General features: G+C 38.6%; 1 long non-coding RNA gene across 2 annotated transcripts in view; it reads left to right on the plus strand.

Moving 5' to 3' along the window:
* Window positions 1–386: 386 nt before the first annotated feature.
* LOC132657463 (uncharacterized) overlaps window positions 387–24,017 on the plus strand; it is a 47,396-nt gene continuing 23,765 nt past the window's right edge. For both annotated transcript variants that reach the window (XR_009595683.1, XR_009595684.1), the window contains exon 1: window positions 387–588. This is a non-coding gene — a long non-coding RNA (uncharacterized LOC132657463). The remainder of the gene's footprint in view (window positions 589–24,017) is intronic.

Genomic DNA, 24,017 nt, shown 5'->3' on the forward strand with positions numbered 1-24,017 from the left:
AGAACTTTGGACTTGGAGCCTCTGTAAATGAGTTTGAGTCATTTCTATTGCTGTGACCTTGACTAAGCACTGCTTCTCTGGTTTGAAATATCGTTCAACAAATTGTGCGTTATTGGAATCGCCTATATAAAATATTCCCTAGCTTTCTTTACTTCCAGGCCCAGGCACAATAAGTTCACTTGTTCTTCTCCAATCTTCCTGTACTTTGTACAGATTTGTTTCATGGAGATATAGTTACATACATCATGTTTATCCCCCTCCCTAAACGATGATTCCTTTAGAACTCGACTTCAATCACCCATGGCCTACCCAGTATCTGACTCATAGTCATACTCAATAAATATTCATCATACTTACCTGTCTGGTCTGCAAAATAGAGCCATAATGAACACTTCATATGGGCTCCTTGGTGGTTCAGGACAGTACTCAAGCAACTGCTTCAAAAACCATAAAGCTCTGTGCGATTCTAAGGTATGGTCACTATTTGCAGGACAATATCATTTCTCAGAGGAGTACAATTCATGAAAATCAAGAAACCAAAGGAAATGAAGCAAGAAACAGTCCACAGTGACTAATTCTGGAGTCCAAGTAAGAGGCAATAGGGAAGGTGGAGGGAAGGGGAGGGTAGGAGACTTTAAATTCTTACCTTATATCAATTGCTAATATTAGAAATGGGGATGATTTTTTAATACTGATATGTCTTTGTGTTTTTTTCTAATTACAAAAATAATTTACATGCAATATCAGTTAGTGTCTTCAATATTTACCTGAGGGGCCAGTGAACAGACTTCAAAAGGTTAACAGAAACTAAAGCTTGCCTTGCTGTTTACTACATTATTATTGACCAGGATAATATTTTTCTCTCTTTCATATTTCACTTTAAGCTTTCTAAGATGTTGTTTATTAATTTACTTTGTACTCACAGCAACTCTGATGTCATTAGGGTAATCATTTAATGAATAGAAAAACTATGATGGGAGAGATTTAATAAATTGCCCAAGATCCCAAACACAGTAGACAAGTCAAGACTAGAATTCAAGACACCCAAATCCAAGCCCTTTGCAGTTAGTGAAATCCATGGGACAGCTCCTAAACACAATATCCTGAACCCTCTGTTCTTGGCAGAGACCCAGACTCCCAGAAAATCTATTACCTACAGACAGATGGCTTCTGATATCTTATTTACTGCTACTCATTGAGTTCCAATCAGTGAATGATTTGGAAACAGCTTACCAGCTTGAATCTGGACCCTGCCACTAAATAAACTATGTGACTGATCAAAATCACTTAAACTTTCTGGAAGTCAGTATTCTTACCAAGTGGAAATGACACCACACCTCACTCTCAGGGATTTTGTAAGCCCCTAATGAGATAATGTATGTTAAATTGCTTTGTAAACTGTAAGGTCCTTGGTAAATGTCTGGTATGTTACTTGCTTACGAGTTTAGGAAGGTCACTTGGAAGAGGCATATATTCCCCTGGCCACCAAAAAGATAAGAAACTCTAACAGGAGAAGGATAAAGTCATTTCCAAGAGGAGGAAAAAAAGTATTCCCACTCAATGAGCCACCTCGGTCTGTAGTAATTAGATCCCCGTGTTCTTAAATATCTATTTCCTTTTCCCTTTTGGGACAGTGTTGTCTTCCCCCTACCTGTTGCCCCAGCTGTGACAGTCATTCAATCAGTTCAGCTATCAGAGCAAATAAACTTCACTCTCTGGGTCCTCAGCCTGAAGCCTCATGGTGGGATAAAATGTGTTATAAAAGCATCTGTCCTTAATCATCGAAAGGGAAACCTAAAAATATTGAGTTTCCTATTAAGTTTGGTAAAATTCTTTTGGCTGGAGAATATAGAGACCTGAAATCCTCCAGCGTGTTAGCTGAAAGTATATATTAGCTGGAACGTTAAATTCTGGTATATATATCAGAATTTGAGAATACCTGATATATATACCTGATATATATACTTGCCTCTGCCAAGTGACCTTCCTAAACTCATAAGCAAGTAACATACCAGACATTTACCAAGGACCTTACAATTTACAAAACAATTTCACATACATTATCTCATTAGGGGCTTACAAGATCCCTGAGAGTGAGGTGTGGTGTCATTTCCACTTGGTAAGGATACTGACTTCCAGAAAATTTAAGTGATTTTGATCAGTCACATAGTTCTTTTAGTGGCAGGGTCCAGATTCAAGCTGGTAAGCTGTTTCCAAATCATTCACTGATTGGAACTCAATGAGTAGCAGTAAATATATCAGAATATCCCTAGCCTATGTTGCATTTATACTCTACATCTGGAAGTGAAAGAACAGAAAGAAATGTATCTTGGAAAGGTACAATTCAGTGGTCAACGCAGCAAATCCGACCAAAGAATCTATCACAAAAAATGACAGACAACATAGAGTAATCAAACTAAATCCAGCTCTGCTGAAGGAATGGGAACGGGGATGTGTTTAGGCCATTATATGCCTACACAATGAAAGCCATGTCTTGAACACTGCCCCTTCTCCTCACCCTCAATTAGATTTCCTAATATTGATCTTCTAACTTAGAAAGTATCTCAAATAATTGTTTTAATAACTTGTCCACTGATAGAAAATTCTATCCCTCCTAATCTGATCCTAATTCTTCCTTTTTATTTTCTTACTTCTCTGTATTGTCCGAGACCTCTGGTTCAGTAATGGATAGAAACAACAGTGGGTACCTCAGATGCATTTCTGACTTTAGAGGAACAGATTCGACGTTGTAAGTGTGGTGTTCACTGTGCACATTTGTTAGATCCTCCTAATCAAGTTAAGGAACTTCTCTTTCTCTTACAGTTTGCTACGTGTTGTATGTAACCACAAAGAGTGGTTTATTTTTTTTATCAAATGACTTCTCTGCATCTGTTGAATTTCTTTTTTTCTCTCTTCATTTTCATTTATTTTTTAATATAAGTTTAAATTTATTTACTTTAATTGGAGGCTAATTACTTTACAATATTGTATTGGTTTTGCCATACATTGACATTAATCAGCCACGGATGTACATGTGTGCCCCATCCTGAACCCCCCTCACCTTCCTCCCCATTCCATCCCTTTGGGTCATCCCAGTGTACCAGTCCCGAGTACTCTGTATCATGCATTGAACCTGGACTGGCTTATCTGATATTTCTTCATGAATCTGTTAATATGGCAAACTACCCTGCAGATTTCTTAATGTTACTATATCCCTGAACTTCTGGAATAAACACTTCTTTGATTATGATATATTTTTAAAAGAATAATAAATGAGTAGGTTCAGTTTTCTTATGTTTTATGAAATTTGCATTTATGTTTACTATCAAGAGCTTACTCTCAATGGTACATTCTAGGACTGTTCTTGTCTTCAAAGTTAGGATAGCTACATGAATCAACTTGGGAAATTTTCTCTTGTTTCCTTTCCTGTGGAACAGTGCTTACAGGATAAAGAGTATAAGTTAAATTTTCTCTTTGATGGGCAATGCGCCCCATCAGTTCAGTTCAGTCGCTCAGTCATGTCGGACTCTTTGCGACCCCATGAATCGCAGCACGCCAGGCCTCCCTGTCCATCACCATCTCCCGGAGTTCACTCAGACTCATGTCCATCGAGTCAGTGATGCCATCCAGCCATCTCATCCTCTGTCGTCCCCTTCTTCTCCTGCCCCCAATCTCTCCCAGCATCAGAGCCTTTTCCATGAGGTGCCCAAAGTACTGGGGCTTCAGCTTTAGTATCATTCCTTCCAAAGAAATCCCAGGGTTGATCTCTTTCAGAATGGACTGGTTGGATCTCCTTGCAGTCCAAGGGACTCTCAAGAGTCTTCTCTAACACCAAAGTTCAAACGCATCAATTCTTCAGCGCTCGGCTTTCTTCACAGTCCAGCTCTCACATCCATACATGACTACTGGAAAAACCATAGCCTTGACTAGACGGACCTTAGTCAGCAAAGTAATGTCTCTGCTTTTGAATATGCTATCTAGGTTGCTCGTAACTTTTCTTCCAAGGAGTAAGCAGCTTTTAATTTCATGGCTGCAGTCACCATCTACAGTGATTTTTGGAGCCCCCCCAAAATAAAGTCTGACACTGTCTCCACTGTTTCCCCATCTATTTTCCATGAAGTGATCTTTGTTTCCTGAATGTTGAGCTTTAAGCCAACTTTTTCACTCTCCACTTTCACTTTCATCAAGAGGCTTTTAGTTCCTCTTCACTTTCTGCCATAAGGGTGGTGTCATCTGCATATCTGAGGTTCTTGATATTTCTCCCGGCAATCTTGATTCCAGCCTGTGTTTCTTCCAGTCCAGCGTTTCTCATGATGTACTCTGCATAGAAGTTAAATAAGCAGGGTGACAATATACAGCCTTGACGTACTCCTTTTCCTATTTGGAACCAGTCTGTTGTTCCATGTCCGGTTCTAACTGCTGCTTCCTGACCTGCATACAGATTTCTCAAGAGGCAGGTCAGGTGGTCTGTATTCCCATCTCTTTCAGAATTTTCCACAGTTGATTGTGATCCACATAGTCAAAGGCTTTGGCATAGTCAATAAAGCAGAAATAGATGTTTTTCTGGAACTCTCTTGCTTTTTCCATGATCCAGCAGATGTTGGCAATTTGATCTCTGGTTCCTTTGCCTTTTCTAAAACCAGCTTGAATATCAGGGAGTTCATGGTTCACGTATTGCTGAAGTCTGGCTTGGAGAATTTTGAGCATTACTTTACTAGCATGTGAGATGAGTGCAATTGTGTGGTAGTTTGAGCATTCTTTGGCATTGCCTTTCTTTGGGATTGGAATGAAAACTGACCTTTTCCAGTCCTGTGGCCACTGCTGAGTTTTCCAAATGTGCTGGCATATTGAGTGCAGCACTTTCACAGCATCATCTTTCAGGATTTGAAACAGCTCAACTGGAATTCCATCACCTCCACTAGCTTTGTTCGTAATGATGCTTTCTAAGGCCCACTTGACTTCATATTCTAAGATGTCTGGCTCTAGATGAGTGATCACAACATCGTGATTATCTAGGTTGTGAAGATCTTTTTGTACAGTTCTTCTGTGTATTCTTGCCACCTCTTCTTAATATCTTCTGCTTCTGTTAGGTCCAGACCATTTCTGTCCTTTATCGAGCACATCTTTGCATGAAATGTTCCCTTGGTATCTCTAATGTGTCCCATACACCTTTATAAATCAAGCTTGTAAATACTAATAGAAAAAATGTATATTTTTACAATAGTTATTTGCTTGATCTTATATTTATCAGTTTTATTTTTGTAATAGGAAATGACTCTTTGTTTGCCTGATGAATGATTCTTTTAATCATCAAGAACTAACACTTCTTATAACTATTAATGGTTGTATCTTAAAAGTTACATTTGATATTAATAATACAACATCAGTTTTCTTTTTTCTTGATGCATCTTTTATTTACAATTTTTATCTGTTCTTACCAATTATATGAATGATGTATCCTTATAATTTAATTTGAAATTCCTTGCCTTTTATCAGTAAGTTTAACCAGTTTATGATTATTAAACTGGATTTACTTCTATATTTTTTGGTGCACTTTCTATGTTCTATGCTGTTTATCAGCTTTTAAATTTCTCTTTTACTACAAGGTATCAAAAACTTCCCCCTTAATTAATCTATTCTTTTGGATATATATGCATTTTATTTTCATTCTTTAACATGGATATGTTAATAAAGTCCCACTCTAAACAATATCTCTTCTTGACAAAAAAGAAATTTAGAATGCTTTAACTCCAGCTCCACCCACATTTTCATGTTATTCTACATTAGTCTCACCTTGTTTTTAAACTTCCCCAAATAATCTTTTTTGTTCTTTATAGTTTTTTTGATTTAACTGCACGCTTACTAATTTCTCTACTTTCTATTGTTTTTTGTTTCTCAAGCCTTCACTCTGGAATAATATTCATTTTTGTGAAGTCCACCTCTTAGTAATTTCTTTCAGTGAATATTATTAGTAAGCTCAGTCTTTTGTATGCAAATAATTTTATCATACCTTTCAACAACAACTTAGTTTAATATTTTGAGGATATTATTCCCTTTTACTCTGGTTTCCATTGCTACTAATGTAGACTATGACATTAGTTTTCCTTGTGGATAATACGTCTTTTCTCTTTTGTACTTTATAAAATGTATTTGTTCTTATCTTTTTATTCTTCAGTTTCACTATGAAATTCATCTTCCTTGGGATTGTTTGTGCAATTCTAGTATGAGGACTCATATCTTTCTTCAGTTAAGAAAAAATTGAAGTGGGTATCATTTTTAATACTGTCTAATGGCCATTTTTTCTAACATTTGTATATTCAATATTCTCATCTAATGTCCATATCACTTAATCTCTTTATAGTATACCCCATCTCCATCACTCTTCCTGAATTCTGAATGATCTACTCTGATCTATCTTCCTTCAGCTGCTGTAGACTGTTGCTGTTTAACTCATAATTTGAGACTTTAGTCTAATTGCTAAAGTTTTCTTTCAAGAAATTATATTCTTTTTGCTTTTTCTTTTCTTATGCTATTTTCTTCTTGTCTTCTGACATGTCTCTTTTTTAATGTTCTAAAATGAATATTTAAGTACACTTACATTCTAATTCTCTTTTTCCCAACTGATATTTTCTATTCATGTTGTTGCTGAGTCTCTCTCAGGATTTGCTTGTGCTAATGGTGATTTTATTCCTAAGTTTATTTTTTACTAGAGGTGGTTTTTGGAAGGGGTTCTGTTGTACTGATTAACAGAAATGCACCTACAAAGCATTTTCACATTTGCTTCTGCCAGGGCCTCAGGATTGTTTTTTTTGGACCAGTTTTTACTAATTTCTAAATCTGGGGTTCCTGCCAAACAAATGTAAGATAGAGTTAGATTCTAGACAAATTCTTTTTATAATATGGAGATTCTGACTTTTATGGTTGACACATTTCCCATCCAGGGCTCCCATCCCATCTAGTTCTTAGTCAGGTCCTCAAATGAGTACGTATAATTTTTCTAATCAGTCCCTCTTCCATAGAATGTATATACTTTCAAAAATATTAGCAATAGAGACTCCTTTGCAATTGCTCATCTCAAATGGCTCTGGATCTCATAGACTATCCTCAGTGAGCATGAGAAACCTATTATCCATTTTCTAAAACTTATATACAGGACCTTGAATCACTGTGGCTTCAGGCTATTACTCCTCCTCTTGACTTTGAGATTCTCTTTATTTCTGCAACCTATGAATTTCCCCCTTCTTTTGAGCTTAGCAATATATTTAGCTTTTGTTGGCATATTTTATCTAAATATTCTATGTTTGGAGAATGAAGATGTTCTTTCAATTGAATTTCCATTTCAGGAAGCACTCTATCATGGTGTATTGCCTATAGGTTTTAAGTATATGCAAAGAAATATCTGCAGTACTCTTAGAACTGGGCCCCAATTACTCAAATCAATGGTGTAGCCTGAGTTTACAGTGTGAACTTCTGGTTGGCCCAGTGAACTTTGTTTCCAGTCCCTATTGCAAAATTGACTTGATATCTTAAAAGCTTTTTCCCTTAAGATCATGAGATATCTCAAAGTTTCTGAATTTTCATATTGAAAGCCCATGGGTTTTTAGGCAGACCTTTGATAATGATGTCATCAAAGCTACTTACTGTGTGACTCTGAAAAATTCATGTAAGTCCTCTGAAGAAAAAAATATCTACTTTGTAGAGTTGTTATGAAGTGGATATATTTAGCACATAGGAAGATGTTCCCTTTCAACTTGTATAAATATTTACAAAGCATATGCTCTGAGAAGGCCTATGATACTCCAAACTTTTAATATTTTGGACCAGCTGTTGATTTTAAGTCACTAGATTTGAGTTGTTAGATTTAACAAATAAAAATACAGGACACTAAAATAAATTTAAATTAAATTTGAATTTCTGATAAACACTAAATAAATTTTTAGTATAAGATTGGCCCATGCAATATTTAACACATGTAGTGTTTATCATACCCTTATACTAAAAGATTACTCATTGTTCATCTGAAGTACAAATTTAATTGAGCATCCTGTATTTTATCTAGCAACTTTATACTGAATCCATCTCTTCTAATTTGAACAATAATGGTCATTTGTGAAAGATCTGTCACACATGTGTTTTAATTTTGCCAGTGTCCCATTTTAAACAAGAAAGCTAAGCTCAGCTATATTTTCATGGAGAACCCTTACTCAAGGCAGAAGGGATCTTTAAATCAAATGGTTCATTCCTGAAATTAAATTTCAGACATGATTTTTGTTTCATCTGTCCTTCCTTGGGGTTTAATCAGCGATATTTGTAGTGACATCAGTAGAATATGGGATTTTCAGACATTCTATAATTTAGCTGATTTTAAAGAAAGATGACTGAGTCCTCAGCACATGGTAAGTTAAGAAGTGAGTATTCAGAGAACATTTTCGTATCTGTGTTTCTGACTGCTCTATGGCCTCTGATGGTTACGGGTTTTAAGTCACAGCTATGTGACTCACTGGCTGGAGAGCCCTGGAAAAATAATTTTTTCTGCCAAGGGTCTGTTTCCCACCAGAACATCTATGGGCAATCATTCCCACCCACTTCAGGAACTGCTGTACTGTGAAGCAGGACAGCACTGTACATACAATAGGCAGTTCTCCAGGGCCACAGTGGCAACAACAAAGATTTCCAAAACACAAAAAAAGCAGAACTGGGACATACGCCAGAAGAGGTGAATTGAATTTGTGCCCTCTCAAAGAACACTGAAGCAGTCCCTCTTTGGGCTGGAAATGGAGCTCCTTTGTCAGACTGTTCATTAAGATCTCCACGCAATAGGTGCCCCTCCCCCATTCCCTATCCCAGGCTCTACCCTCTTCAATTTTTTTCTCTCTGGTGTCTGTACCTTGTCACTGGAAAGCGCCACTTTAAGCACAAGGCCAGAGGAGTGTTGCTGTGTTCCCACAAACAAGGAAAACAGGCGTTTCCCTATAGATTTTTCCATTTCTAGTGTATACGTCACCAAGATCCCGGTAGAGTTGTTACCCATTACCAGAAACAAATTAAATCTCTGGGAAGTGAGAGTCATCTGAGAGAAAACCATTTACTACTTGCTCTGTTCCTCCCTCTATTTTCTTACTCTCAGTAACTTGAGCATATCAATATCAAACTTCCTCTTCAAATTGAATACAACTCAGTAGAGAAACCACGGTCCTCAGAGAAAAGCAATAGTGCTGGATAAAGGAGAAAAAGAGAGGAGAAAGGAACACACTTCCCTGTGAAATTTCTATTTTAGAGACTAAAATGAATTTGCATGGAGCTACCTCATTTTTATGTAGCAGATTTATTCTTCAAGGCTGGGAATAAAAAAATGCTTAGAAAACTGGCTTGCACCTCACTGACTGCTGTTCAGATTTGAGCACTGCAGATTCTTCATTTTCACCTTCATTTACAGTGGCTTCTGACACCTTCACATTTCTCTACCTTGGAATTTAAAGTGAATCCCAATAAAATCAAGATTCCTTAAATAGTGAGACTAGTCATCATTTTTGTCTTTCTATCTCCCAACATTTTTTTTCCACTCCTAGAGGCAGTTGTCCAAAGTGGGAAAAAGAAACTTGGAACAGATTACTTAGCCATTCTGTGCCTCCCAGTCCCCTATGCATGGGAGAATAATAGTATGTCCCTGTACATTAGGTTCTTCAGTTATATGTTTTCCCGGCATATCATATTTCCCCTTTTATTACAGCCATCACTCTTGTAATGAGTAGATTGATACACATATTTCTGGTAAACTGTAAACTCTTTGAGAGAAGGGCCTGTGTTTGTATCTATCTCTTTCATCACAGTACCCCTCATACCTAGCACCATGCCTGACACATAGTACATAGTAATTATTATTTTTTTTTCATTTACACAAAAATATTTATTGAGTATCTACTATGTGTCATCATGGTACAGTGGCATAAAGCATGGTCTTTGGATTTGATATACCTACTCAAAGTAGTACATAGTAATTAAATGTAGCTTTTATTAATAGTTGCCTAGGGATGACAAACACAGTTGCCTTGTTATTCACCATATTTGTGTTCTATAAAATCTCTGTAAGCAATGAATCACTGAATACTGAACCATTGCTCCAAGGGTAAATACAGGATTAGGTTCCAGCAAGCCTCTGGTCACAACATTTTTGTCAACCGATCAATACATAACATTTAAAAAAAATTTTTAAATATACAATTTGGGTAGAAACCAAAACAATACTGTAAAGTAATTATCCTTCAATTAAAAGTAAATAAATTTTAAAAATACAATTAATTTATTTATTATCAGGATCATAGGGGCTTCCTAGGTGATGCTAGTGGTAAAGATCTTCCTGTCAATGTAAGAGACTTAATTAAGAGATACAGATTCAATCCCTGGGTTGAAAAGATCCCTTGGAAGAAGGCATGGAAACCCACTCCAGTATTCTTGCCTGGAGAATCCATATAGACAGAGGAGCCTGGCAGACTACAGTCCACAGGGTCAGAGTTGGACACGACAGAAGCAACTTAGCACACAACCTTGTTTTATATGCATTTTTGTTTAAAGATGTCTCATTCAATACACTTTGTTGATTAACTAACGTGGAATTCATGGTCAACAGCATTGTAACTCCTGCCTATACAACCTTACCCAACACAAGTATGTCCTCTGTAATGTACCTCACAATTGTCTAGCACTTAGGCATATTAAATAGCACTTCAACCCTAGGCCTGGGGTCATTTTAAACAGTGACACCTTCAACAAAAAGCACAAAAATTAAAAAAATCTGGCACTAAATAGACTGCAAAAATTACACGTTTATAGTATGAAAGCTGAAATAAGAAGGCGGAGTGTCGCTTTATTTGCATGTGTGTGTCAAAAGACTTAATTTTTTTTTTTTTTTTTTTTTTTGCTCTGATGTGTCCATGAATGATTGCAAAAGCACCACAGGCGTTGAAGTAAATTCTAGCGAGTAGGTGAGCTTGAAAATACAGAATTCATTAACAATAAAAATCAACTGTACTCGGCAAAACTTCAGCCCATGCTTCATCATCACGCTAAGCCTAAAGTAGACTTTGTTAAATTAACAAAACATTTCATCATTCATTCATTCATACTGGATGATGTAGTACATCTGAATAATGCAATGTAGTACACTGTAGTGCTTTAGGGCATAGACTCTGAATTCAGCCTGCCTGGTTTCAGATCCCATCGCTGCCATTTTCAACTTCAAGCCATTTACTTGAATTCTCTGAGCCTTAGTTTTCTTATCTGAAAAATGGGTATTAATAGAACTTACCTAAAAGAGGTGCTGTGGAGATTAGTTAAGAAACTCTTAGAGGATGTGATGTATAATGTGGTGACTGCTTCCCTGATAGCTCAGTTGGTAAAGAATCTGCCTGCAATGCAGGAGACCCTGGTTCTATTTCTGGGTTGGGAAGATCCCCTGAAGGAGGGAAAGGCCACCCACTCCAGTATTCTGGCCTGGAGAATTCCATGGACTGTACAGTCTATGGGGTCGCAAGGAGTTGGACACGACTGAGAGACTTTCAATTCCATAGTTGATAACACTGTATTGTATAATTAAAATTTTTTTTCCCTAGTTCCCTCTGAAATTTTTTTTATTTTTTATTTTTTAAATTTTAAAATCTTTAATTCTTACATGCGTTCCCAAACATGAACCCCCCTCCCACCTCCCTCCCCATAACATCTTGATGGATACATTAAATAACCTAATGGAGGCAATCTTTTATAATGTATCAACTCATCATATTGCACAAATTATATATCTTATAATTTAATGTGTCAATTATACCTCAATAAAATTCGAGAAAAATAAAATATAAAATAATGAAAAATAAAGAAACAGCATATTGATCAACACATCAAGAGTACTCAATAAATATAAACTGAAGTGACCTCTTCTGATATATCTTCGAATTGAAAGGGCATTTCTAGACTACTGTGCTACTTTAAGTTCCACCAAGTCTAAGCTTTAAGTCTCACAGAATTTTTATTCTTTCTGATTCACTCTGCCTCTAAATTTTATGTTTTTCTTAGGCTGGAAACACAGATAAGAAAACTTTTTTTAAATGTATATTTATGTCTGCCTTTGCCTGGAGTCAAAATATCCCAGGCCCCATGATCTGCCATAAACAGAAGCTGCTGAAGTTGCATCTTTTCCTTCTTTCCCTACAACCATCTGAACTGAGCCTAGAAACAGAAGTTTCAGAACTAAAATTTCAGGGCAAATTCCTCCTCCTAAGATAGCTCAAACCTGAAAGACCTAGCATGCTCCTACCTTAGCCACTTCTTATCTTCCTTGGCTGAGAGCTGAACCCAGGGCTAAGAAGTGAATAATGTGATGGTTTGATGACAGCAGCATAGGAATCTGTCTCTTGAAGAATCCTAATACATAATCTAGCTTCATTTTCTCAGGATACTAGGTAGATCCTCTTTGAGGACCTGTATTTATTATACAACCAGGTGTTCTTGGCTGGATTCCACTGAGACATATTTGGAATTAAATGAGCCACAACTGGGAAAGTCCAGATTTTGCCCCATAATATTTTCTAGCATAAAGAAAAACAAAACACTAAACAGTAGGCACAAAGATGGTAAAGGAAACAAGAGAGAGTGTTATTTTTAATGTCTGAATAGCAAACTGAATTTTTGTACCAAGTTTGTGTTAGTCACTCAGTTTTGTCTGACTCTTTGTGACCCCACGGACTATAGCCCTCAAGATTCCTCTGTCCATGGAACTCTCCAGGCAAGAATACTGGAGTGAGTATTCCTTTCTCCAGGGGATCTTCCTGACCCAGGGATCTAACCTGCATCTCCTGGGATCTTCCTGACGCAGGGATCTAACCTGGCAGATTTTTTTTTACCATCTGAGCCACCAGGGAAGCCCAAGAGATGACATGGTAGGAGGAGAGTCTTTTTGAGTACCTTGGATACGCTGTTTTCATCTGTTCATGCTTCAGTTGGCCTTTTTAATAAAATAAGGATACACTTTGAATTATTAACTACCTTTCCATGTTATTTGAAAAATTAATATGAAGAGTTAAGCTCTTTTGCTAAAATACAGTATGATTTAAAACTTGACCTAAGTCTCAATTTCCCTATCTCTTCAAATAAGGCAAAGTACAGATTATCTCTAATACTGTGTCAGTTCTAATATGTCACAAGATGAAGTTTATGACTCTATGGTTTACTGGATGTCAGAAATTAAAGATTAGATGGGCTGACTGCTGGAAGCCAGTCTTCTAGTCCTGTCAGCTCTCTCTCCATAACGTTTCTCAGATCCAGCTCCCTCTTTCCATTATAACATCTATCCTTAGTTCATAAGTCAGTCTTCCCCTCTTTTCAATTCTAGTCCACAAACTTTTACCAGAACTATCTTCCTTATACTCAGCTTTTTTCAAACAAATTTTACTGGGGTTGTTTTAAAATGTTGTGTTAGTTTCTACCATATAGCAAACTGAGATCAAATCAGTCAATCCTCATGGAAATCAACCCCAAATATTCATTGGAAGGGCTGTTGCTGAAGCTGAAGCTCCAATACTTTGGTCACCTGATGTGAAGAGCCCACTCCCCGGAGAAGACCCTGATGCTGGGAAAGGTTGAAGGTAAAAGGAGAAGGGGGCGACAGAGGATAAGATGTTACATAGCATCACCAACTCAATGGACATGAATTTGAGCAAATTTTGGGAGACAGTGGAGGAAAGAGGAGCCTGGCATGCTGCAGTCCATGGGGTTGCAAAGAGTCGGACGCTACTTAGTGACTGAACAATAGAAACAAAGTGAATCAGCTATACATATACGTATTTTATGTCTTTTTAGGATTTCCTTCCCATTTAGGCCACGCAGAGCACAGTTGGTTCTCACTAGTTATCTACTTTATACATAGTAGTGAATATATGTCAATCCTAATCTCCCAATTCCTCCCTCCTCCCTCTCCTCCCTTGATGTCCATACATTTGTTCTCCATGTCTGTATCCCTATTTCTGCTTTGCAAATAGGTTTGCCTTTGATGATATCATTCCCTTGATCACAAATGTTCAGTGACTTCCTACCATCTATAGGATAAATTCCGAACCATTCAGTCCAGCCTTCCACAGGCTGGCCTCTAATTATGCAATTCATCTCCTCCCCTCCACCTAGTAAATTCATCTGAGATTACTCTGTATTTCTCAAATAATGCCCTTCATCCTTCTGCTTTGGACCTCAGTTTAAGTTTTAGCTTCTATATGAAAGGTTTTCTCCTTCCTTGCTAATCTTCTCTAGCACTTATTTATTTATTAATCTCCTGCATTTCCTGGGTCCATTTATATCTTAAATCTTTCAAGAACCCTTCTCAGATTCACAGAGAAAGAAATAACTCTCTCTCCCATAAAGCATGTTTGTAACCATAATTTAGCACTCATTACAGAGTTGTCTCAAAGTTATTTAGATGTGTTAGTCATTTTAATTGGCTGATGAAATCTTGAAGTCAGAAACCATGTACTTTTCACCCCCTGAATCCCCCAGTGGCTCCAGCATTGAGCTTTGCACATGGTGATCAATAGTTGTTTTTAAAAAGTGGATTCAATTGATTTTTCTCCAGGCTGAAAGGAGGCAGTATAAAGCAGAGATTCCCCCAAACCACATGCCTCTTAGCTGTTTATCCAACTGATCACCTTTCAACACAGCCAAGGTTGCTAGGAAGCCTGGGCCTTTGACTTGGCCCCACCTGGGCCCAGCAGCTTTCCTACTCTCAGGACCGAAATAGAATGGTTGACATGCTTTGGAAACCAAGACCTGCCCTTTGTAAAGCATGAAATCAAATGGTAATTCCCTTCCTTATGGAAAATTCTTGCTATACCAGTTCTTTCTGGTTGGACTTAATCCTTTCACTTCAAGAGGAGTAAGCTCAGAGAATCAATGTTGACCATTCACAACCTCCTCCCTCTAGCCTTCGCTTGATTGGGACAGAAGTGGCAGCCCAGGCCTCCCTGGATAAGCTCAACCTTCTGAGCTCAGGGTCTCTGGAGTACACTTGCCAGTAGAAGGGAAGACTTCCCTTGAAGGCTTCAGGCAGAGCCCCCTGAGGAGCAGCAACCAAATATTCTTGTCTAATCCCTGCTGCTTTGAACATTTTGGGATATTCAAGATATTTGTGGTGTAGGTCTGTTTTATCCCTCACGTGGTAAGACTATGGGGATGTGGAAAGAGCTGGGGAAGCAGTAAAGGTGCATCTAAATAAGATTGGCAGGAGATGCTTCAAGATGGCCAAGTATATCACAAGAGATGCCTCTGGTTAATAAGAAATTGTCTCCAATATACTCTCATTTGAATGTACAAAAGTGAGGAGATTTTCAGATAAAGCAATCAAGACCTCAGGTGTGGCTTGTGGGATTCACTTCCAGCTGGGAGGTTACCTAAGAAGCTGTGTAGAGAAAGTTTTCAGCCCATCATTGCAGGTGTTTTTCTCAAGAATACAAGGCAGCATGGGAAAGTACACCAATCCTCTCTATTAAAGCACATGCAAACCTCAAGTATTCCCTAATTCCTTAGCCTGTTGCCTGATGGCTTCTTCTTACAGATCCGCTCTTTAATCAGTGCTCAAAAATGAACAGAGTACACAAAATATCCCATGTGATGACAGTGTATCAACACCAATAGCTCCTTCAAAAAGATCACTGCCTTCAAAAAGATCACTGCCTTCAAAAAAAGCTGAAACTTTTTTGACAAGGTCCAAATCTTCCTACTGAGAAACATGGCTCAATGTTTCTGTGATCTTTAATAAATAAAATTAAATAAGGGGATGGGTCAAATTGCTTCCTTAAGACACAGCTAGTCATAGATGCAGAAACAGTAACACTAGAATGTGAACATGTAGATCACAAGGGTTTAAACTTTCATATGCCATGGACACTTTGGCAATCTGGAAATCCTGCAGAACCCCTTCTCAGAATAATGGTTTTAAATGAATAAAATAAAACATAATTTGCTACAAAGAAAAGCAATTTAAATACTGCTCTCAAAATAATAAACATTTAAATTTGTAGTATGAATGATTATGAGCTTCCCTAGTAGCTCAGTTGGTCAAGAATCCACCTGCAATGCAGAAGACCCTGATTCAAATCCTGGGTCAGGAAGATCCACTGGAGAAGGGATAGGCTAACCACTCCAGTATTCTTGAGTTTTTCTTGTGTCTTAGCTGATAAAGAATCCACCTGCAATGCAGGAGGTCTGGATTCAATCCCTGTGTTGAGAAGATCCCCTGGAGAAGGGAAAGGCTACCCAACCGACTTCAGTAGTCTGGCCTGGAGAATTCCAAGGGGGGTTCACAAAGAGTCGGACACAACTGAGTGACTTTCACTTGCATGAATGATTATATATATATAGTCTTTATTAACTTAAAATAAGACTGGGTTGTACAATGTATCTAACAACTAACACAATTTCAAAGTAGTGATGAGTATGCACAAAGTTTGGATAATTCATTAACAATTGTAATGTGAAGGAATGTCAAGTGGCAACTTATGGTTTGTTACTTTTAATTATAACAGAACAAAATTATGAATCTTAGAAGTTAATGAAAGTAATGGTATAATTTTTTTTCCATTCAAGTTCATGGAGCCAAGGTTAAGAATCCTAGTCTAAATGTGTGGGAGAGTCATTCGTACACAACAATGTACTTCAGAAGAGTCTGGAGGCTGGGATGTGCTTCACTAAGCTTAGACACTAAAATAGAGCTGTGTTTGCAATCCACAGTCTATAAAATGCACATGCAATATTCTTAAGGGGGAAAAAGAATACTCAGGAATCTAAAAAAAATGATATAAATGAACTTACTTACAAAACAGGAACAGAGTCACAAATGCAGAAAACAAACTTATGGTTACCAGTGGGAGAAAGGGAGAGGAGGAATAACCTGGGGAACTGAGATTGACATATACATACAAAGCTAGATGTAGAATAGGTAACCAACAGGGATCTACTGCGGGCTTCCCAGATGGCTTCGTGGTAAAGAATCTACCTGCCAACGGAGGAGACACAGGAAGGTCAGGAAGATCCCCTGGAAGAGGAAATGGCAACCCAGGCCAGTAGTCTTGCCTGGAAAATTCCATGGACAGAGGAGCGTGGTAGGCTGCCACGCGATTACCAGGAGTCATACACAACTGTGAGACTGAGCACTAGGATCTATAACATTGGACCTATAACATAGGGAACTCTACTCAATACTCTGTAATGACCTACATGGGAAGAGTGGATATATGTGTATGTATAACTGATTCACTTTGCTATGCAGCAGAAACTACCACAACATTGTAATGGTGGTTTAGTTGCTAAGTCATGTCTGACTCTTGAACCCATAGACTGTAGCCCACCAGGCTCCTCTGTCCATGGATTCTCCAGGCAAGAATACTGAAGTGGGTTTTCATTTCCTTCTCCAGGGGATCTTCCCAACCTGGGGATCGAACCCAGGTCTTCTGCACTACAGACAGATTCTTTACCAACAGAGCTGCCAGGGAAGCCTGGTATACAATGTTGTAAATCAACTATATTGCAACAAAATTTGAAAACAAAACAAATTTCATGGTAAGAATGAAGCCAAGCATGTTACCAATAAAACATAAATGAATAGATTAAAAAGAGAGCACTCTGATATTGTAAATGCAATTTATACAATTTCTGGAATGTGAGAAAAGGTCAACAGACTAAACAAAAGCTGTGATTTGATGCCAACATTGTCTGTGGTAAGTTAAACGTGGGGAGAGTGGCACCTCTTTATGCATGTTCCCTTCCTGAAGAGGGAGGAAATTAGACCCCATCCTTTTTGTCTGGAGTAATCATTATTAAGATCTTCCCCCAAAAGTTGCAGAAGGGAGGAAACTATAACATATTCCTTATTCTCTTTTCTAAAGGGCTTACCTCATTTGATGTAAACATTAATCCTGACCTCCATCCCACCCTGGAAATGTGTGAACACTATAGGAATCCTTAAAATAAAGGATGGAAAATTCAATTTCTCTCATATGATCTGAATAATATGCTTGAAATCTCAGTTCCTTTGAACAACGGAAAATTGCTTGAATATTTAAACATGCATTTGTTCTTGGGAAACAAAATGTTCAGCTCTAGTGGTTGCCACAGCAACTGCCTAGGCTAAAAATACAAAACCCACCATAAGAAGAAAAAGTATGTACCAAGGGGGAAAGGAGAGCAAAAATGGGAAATCTCCTAAAGGAAGATAGTGGGCAGGAATCAACCTGTAAAGATAAGGAAGGAGGTTGGTTTTGTGGTAAATCTTTTTGGGGGTGGGGGCAATGTGCTTGGTAGAAACCCACACCCCCCCAACCCCACCATAAAGCATTTTTCATCCTCTCTCCTACCTCCTCACACCTCCCCCTCTTATAAAAATTGTACAAAAGTAAAAATCCCCCTCTTCTAAAAATCACACTGACTGTGGGCAGTCCACCACTCTGAGGACCATCCTGGTTAACATTATAGATATAGCTGGGAGGGGGTGGAATTCCTGCTGGGCCATCACCAAAGCTCATCTTCCTCCCGTGGCTTCTTCCTCTGGTTTGGTCTGGTCTTCATTGCTTCTCCTTCTAAATGGAGAATGAATGAGTGGTTCACCCTCCTGTCCCAGTCAAGAAGGCTTCTTCTCTGTCTCACATATACATCCTAGCCGTTCCTACCTCTAACCTTTAGCTCATGTTGTCCTTCCACTTGGAAATACATGCCTCTCCCTTCAATCTATCTAATTCCTTGTCTATATCTGGCTTGTTTTCAATAGCACCTCCTTCCTGCAGCTTCCTGCAGCTACTCTTGCTCTCACTGGGCTCTCCTTTCTCTGAAATGCTGTTTCAAGAAGAGCTGGCACCACACAATTTTGTGTGTGCATGTTCATTTATTCTGTCTAGATTTCATGCTCTGGGGAATAGGATCTTGTAGTAAACTTCCACTCCCAGTGGCACCCAAAGCACACTTGTTGACAAAATCTGCTCCACTGCTGTGGGAGAGGAAAGGTAAGGCTGCATAATGGGGTAGCATTTGCCTCTGTGGAAATCTGCACTCCAGGGCATTGGGATGTACCTGTCATCATAATCTCAAATGGTACTTGAGGACTGACTCTGTGTGACTCTACATGAGAACTTCTAGCCAACAGCAATACCCTCAAGCCTGCACAGTTTTGCAGATTACATCCCACTCCTGCTTTTCCCTTAAGTATAGCACGAGGTTATGTGCTCAGTTGTGTCCGACTCTTTGCAACCCCATGGTCTGTAGCCCACCAGGCTCCTCCATCTATGGGATTTTCCAGGCAAGACTGCTGGAGTAGGTTGCCATTTCCTTCTCCAGGGGATCTTCCCAACCCAGGAATCGAACCCATGTCTCCTGTGTCTCCTGCATTGCAGGTGGATTCTTTACTCACTAAGCAAAGGCATAGCATAGTGGAAAGAAAACTGATTTAATAATAAATTAAGTGCACTGAGGCATTTTAGATCATGAATCTACAGTGTAGTAGAAAGACTAAAGGTTTGGAACCAGAAGAGTAAGTTTCAAGTCCCAGGCTCACCTCAACTCCCCATGGACAACAGGACACAGACTGTGGAAAAACACCTGGATACACCCTTTCTCATTTCAACAAAAGGGTTATATTGCTATCCTCTTCCTATGGCTACCGTGAGGATCAAACCAGATGAAAGTATATGTTAAAGTGCTTTAAAAAACATACAGCCTGTTGTGAACTTCCCTGGTGGTCCAGTGGTTAAGAATCCGCCTGCCAAGGCAGGGGACACAAGTTGGATTCCTGGTCCAGGAAGATTCCACATGCCTCAGAGCAACTAAGCCCATGCACCACAACTACTGAGCCCATGCCATAGTGTCTGTGCTCTGCTGCAAGAGAAGCCACTGCTTTGAGAAGCCCATGTACCACAACTAGAGAGTAGTCCCCACTTGCCACAACTAGAGAAAAACTTTCTCAGCAGCAAAGACCCAGAGAAGCCAAAACTAAATAAATAATTTTTAAATTTAAGTTTATTTATTTTAATTGGAGGCTAATTACTTTACAATATTGTATTGGTTTTGCCATACATCAACATGAATCCACCACGGGTGTACACGTGTTCCCCATCCTGAATCCCGCTCCCACCTCCCTCCCCGTACCATCCCTCTGGGTCATCCCAGTGCACCAGCTCCAAGCATCCTGTATCCTGCATCAAACCTGGACTGGCAATTCGTTTCTTACATGATATTATACATGTTTCAATGCCATTCTCCCAAATCATCCCACCCTCTCCCTCTCCACAGAGTCCAAAAGACTGTTCTATACATCTGTGTCTATTTTGCTGTCTCACATACAGGGTTATCATTACCAATTTTCTAAATTCCATATATATGCGTTAGTATACTGTATTGGTGTTTTTCTTTCTGGCTTACTTCACTCTGTATAATAGGATCCAGTTTCATCCACCTCATTAGAACTGATTCAAATGTATTCTTTTTAATGGCTGAGTAATACTCCATTGTGTATATGTACACAGCTTTCTTATCCATTCATCTGCTGATGGACATCTAGGTTGCTTTTATGTTCTGGCTATTAAAACAGGGCTGCAATGAACATTGGGGTACATGTGTCTCTTTCAATTCTGGTTTCCTCAGTGTGTATGCCCAGCAGTGGGATTGCTGGGTCATAAGGCAGTTCTATTTCCAGTTTTTTAAGGAATCTCCACACTGTTCTCCATAGTGGCTGTACTAGTTTGCATTCCCACCAACAGTTTAAGAGAGTTCCCTTTTCTCCACATCCTCTCCAGCATTTATTGCTTGTAGACTTTTGGATAGCAGCCATTCTGACTGGCATGAAATGGTACCTCATTGTGGTCTTGATTTGCATTTCTCTGATAATGAGTGATGTTGAGCATCTTTTCATATGTTTGTTAGCCATCTGTATGTCTTCTTTGGAGAAATGTCTGTTTAGTTCTTTGGCCCATTTTTTGATTGGGTCATTTATTTTTCTGGAATTGAGCTGCAGGAGTTGCTTGTATATTTTTGAGATTAGTTGTTTGTCAGTTGCTTCATTTGCTATTATTTTCTCCCATTCAGAAGGCTGTCTTTTCACCTTGCTTATAGTTTCCTTTGTTGTGCAAAAGCTTTTAATTTTAATTAGGCCCCATTTGTTTATTTTTGCTTTTATTTCCAATATTCTGGAAAGTGCGTCATAGAAGATCCTGCTGTGATTTGTGTCAGAGAGTGTTTTGCCTATGTTCTCCTCTAAGAGATTTATAGTTTCTGGTCTTACATTTAGATCTTTAATCCATTTTCAGTTTATTTTTGTGTATGGTGTTAGAAAAGTATTCTAATTTCATTCTTTTACAAGTGGTTGACCAGTTTTCCCAGCACTGCTTGTTAAAGAAATTGTCTTTTCTCCATTGTATATTCTTGCCTCCTTTCTCAAAGATAATGTGTCCATAGGTGCATGGATTTATCTCTGGGGTTTCTATTTTGTTCCATTGATCTATGCTTATGTATTTGTGCCAGTACCATACTGTCTTGATGACTGTGGCTTTGTAGTAGAGCCTGAAGTCAGGCAGGTTGATTCTTCCAGTTCCGTTCTTCTTTCTCAAGATTGCTTTGGCTATTCAAGGTTTTCTGTATTTCCATTCAAATTGTGACATTATTTGTTCTAGCTCTGTGAAAAATACCATTGGTAGCTTGATAGGGATTGCATTGAATCTATAGATTGCTTTGGGTAGTATACTCACTTTCATTATATTGACTCTTCCGATCCATGAACATGGTATATTTCTCCATCTATTAGTGTCCTCTTTGATTTCTTTCACCAGTGTTTTATAGTTTTCTATATATAGGTCTTTAGTTTCTTTAGGTAGATATATTCCTAAGTATTTTATTCTTTTCATTGCCATGGTGAATGGAATTGTTTCCTTAATTTCTCTTTCTGTTTTCTCATTGTTAGTGTATAGGAATGCAAGGAATTTCTGTGTGTTGATTTTATATCCTACAACTTTACTATATTCATTGATTAGCTCCAGTAATTTTCCGGTGGAGTCGTTAGGGTTTTCTATATAGAGGACCATGTCATCTGCAAACAGTGAGAGTTTTACTTCTTCTTTTCCAATTTGGGTTCCTTTTATTTCTTTTTCTGCTCTAGTTGCTGTGGCCAAAACTTCCAAAACTATGTTGAATAGTAGTGGTGAAAGTGGGCACCCTTGTCTTGTTCCTGACTTTAGGGGAAATGCTTTTAAATAAAATAAAAAGTACAGCCTTTTGTGTAAATCATAGGTATCACTATGACTTAATGCCATCCAGCAAGTAAAAGCCAAAATGTATTCTTCCTAATCTCCCAAATTTATTTGAATTCCTATTTTTCCTGATGTTCAGGTTCAATTTACAAATTCTCTTAACTCCTGTTAAGTTAACTGGGCTAATATGCATGGTTCAATTTATCACAGATATCATTCCAGGCAGTCATGGTCATATCTTTGCAATTCAACATTTATCCTTCAAATAACAGTATATAATATAGTGATGTTTTATATTTGTATAGCATCTCTCTGAGCTTCCTTGGTAGCTCAGCTGGTAAAGAATCCGCCTGCAATACAGGAGACGCAGTTCAATTCCTGGGTCAGGAAGATCCCCTGGAGAAGGGATAGGATACCCTCTCCATATTCTTGGGCTTCCCTGGTGGCTCAGACAGTAAAGAATCCACCTGCAATGCAGGAAACCTGTGTCCGATCCCCAAATTGGGAAGATCTCCTGGAAGAGGGCATAGCAACTCACTCCAGTATTCTCGCCTGGAGAATCCCCATGGAGAAAGAAGCCTGGCAGGCTACAGTCCATGGGGTCACAGTCAGGCATGACTGAGCAACTAAACATACCACAGCACAGCCCAGCATCTCTCCGTGTATAAAGCCCCTTATATCCACACTCAGTGAAGAAAAACTGCACCACTTACTGATAAATAGCAATTCCCACCTGTCCCTTTCATCTGCTGCCTTTCTGGTTGAGGAGAGTAAGTAATACTCCAGGGAGGTTGGAGCTAGACCAAAAAGCAATTGAATATGAAAGGAATAACCTAAGAAGACTAGGACTAATATGAAGAAAATCATACAGTAACTCCTTCTGCCTTCACCCCCTTCTAGACTTTTCAGCTGAAACCAAGGGATGTGTTTTACAGATTCAGAATGAGACTATGCCCAAAAGGCTGCCCCAGAACATAGAGTCATCTTCCCTGCTGAGCCAAAGACACATAGCATACATATCACGTATGTGCTTCCCAGTGATGAGAGCTCCCACTCAACACTGAAAAGGCCTCTGATAGAGCAGCCCATGCACGTTCCATGGCCCATAATGCAAAGCGCAACCCCAGGAGGAAGGCATGCCACCCTGAGATTCAGCAGCCTCTTGGGGCTACTTGGCACTCTGGTTGCAAGTCAGTTTCATCTAGAAGATTCTTTAGCTCCTTCAGACCACAGTGGACATGTGTGTGGGGACTTTTGTTCATATCATCCCTTGAAAAAGGGGAGACCACCATTCTTAGCATGCTTGCTCTGCTTGGACCTATAGAATATGCATAATGATGTTCAATCGGCAGTCAAAGAATTCACTTAAAACATCCTGCACAAAGGGCCTCAAATAGTCCAGGTTCTGTCTCCAAGAGTCTAATTCCTCCCTAGATAGATGCTGAAGAGAATCTGAATTAATTTTTCTTCATGTTAATTCTCATAATGCCCCCAGGGTGTTGGATGACTCAGATATCTCAGATATAAGCCTGCTCAATTCAGTCTTGGTAAAAATTTTATTTTCACATTTACACTTTTTAATGATTTGACAAGTATTTATTGAGGGCTAACATGATCCAAAAACCAGTCTTGTATTGGTGACAACACAACAATTAGTGTCCAAACCTAGGGAAATGTTAGTAGGGATTGGAAGTGGGTTGTAAAGCCAGAAATTAGCAATTAAGAGGGTCAGTTAGTCCATATTTTTGTGAGAAAGAT

This window comes from Ovis aries, chromosome 12 (assembly GCF_016772045.2).
Source record: "Ovis aries strain OAR_USU_Benz2616 breed Rambouillet chromosome 12, ARS-UI_Ramb_v3.0, whole genome shotgun sequence".
NCBI lineage: Eukaryota > Metazoa > Chordata > Mammalia > Artiodactyla > Bovidae > Ovis > Ovis aries.